Consider the following 1,477-nt stretch of genomic DNA (forward strand, 5'->3'; position numbering starts at 1 on the left):
AAACTGATCTACTACATCCCTGGCAATAAAACGGTACAGCCAGTTTGGAGGACAGTCTGGCAGTTCCTCAAAGGATTAAATACACAAGCACCACATGAGCCCGCAATTCCACCAAAGAGAAATGAAAAACATGTATCCAAACAAAAACTACAAGAATCTTCACAGTAGCACTATTCTTAATAACCAAAAAGTAGAAATAATCCATAAAGTCCATCAACTGGTGAATGGATTAAAAAAAAATGTGTTGCATTCATAAAATGGAATATTATTTGGCCCTAAAAAGAAATGAACCTGCCCTAACCGGTATGGCTCAGTGGCTAGGGTGTCAGCCTGGGGACTCAAGGGTCCCAAGTTCAATTCCGGTCAAGGGCATGTACCTTGGTTGCGGGCACATCCCCAGTAGGGGGTGTGCAGGAGGCAGCTGATCGATGTTTCTCTCTCATCTATGTTTCTAACTATCCCTCTCCCTTCCTCTCTGTAAAAAATCAATAAAATAAAAAAATAAAAAGAAATGAACCACACACACAATCTACAATGTGGATGAGCCTTGGGGGACATGACGCTCAGTGATAGAAGCCAGACACAAAAGATCAAGTGATCTGATTCCATTCCACGAAGTGTTTAGATCAGACAAATTACATATACAAGCAGAAGGTACAACATTGGTTGCCTTGAAGGCTGAGGAGAACTGGGAGATGATGGCTAAGGGGAACAGTTTCTTTTTGGAATAATAGTGTCCTAAAACTGACTGTGGTTATAGCTGCAAATATACTAAAAGCCAGTGAACTGTACACTTTAAACAGGTGAATTGTATGGTTTGTAAATTACATGTCAATAAATCTGTTTTTAAAATATCTGAAAAGGCATAAAATTAAAACAAACCCTTGATACTTGACTGGAAAAGAAGGCACAGATGTGACCTTAACTGCTTTTAATATATACATAGATAAAAATAAATGTATGTACATTCCATAGCTCTGCCCACTAAAAGAGCCTAGAAGCAGTTTCCCAGCCCAGTAGCAGTTTGAGCACTCCTAAGACCCAAATCTTAATTTCTAAATACCACTTTCCATTAAAAGGAACCAGGGCTCCTTGTGAAAATGGCTGATTCGAGGGCTGAAACATGGAAAAGACAAGATGCTCCCAGAACATCTTGTGCCAGAAAATAAGGAAGTTGGTCAAAGAATGGTGAGACATATCAAAAGGATTCAAAAGAAGCCAGCCTGAAGAAGTTCTCACAAGCAAAATACGGGACAATCTGGGCATCAAATAAATAATGATAGTAACAGATTATAGCCATTGCACTGTTTTCCAAAGATAATGAAACAGTATCTTCCATCCCACGTGCTCTTCTTCAAATATCACTTTGATACTCCTTCCAAAAAGTAAGGGCATCTATGCCCCCACCTCATGAACCTGGGCAGAACTTTATGGCTGCCTTACCTAATAAAGAATGGCAGAATTAATTTCCTGTGAC

At 39.5% G+C, this 1,477-nt stretch overlaps 1 protein-coding gene across 1 annotated transcript in view; it reads right to left on the reverse strand.

Moving 5' to 3' along the window:
- Nucleotides 1–1,477, reverse strand: part of ADNP2 (ADNP homeobox 2) — a 23,160-nt gene that overhangs the window by 19,040 nt on the left and 2,643 nt on the right.

This window comes from Myotis davidii, unplaced genomic scaffold (assembly GCF_000327345.1).
Source record: "Myotis davidii unplaced genomic scaffold, ASM32734v1 scaffold96, whole genome shotgun sequence".
NCBI lineage: Eukaryota > Metazoa > Chordata > Mammalia > Chiroptera > Vespertilionidae > Myotis > Myotis davidii.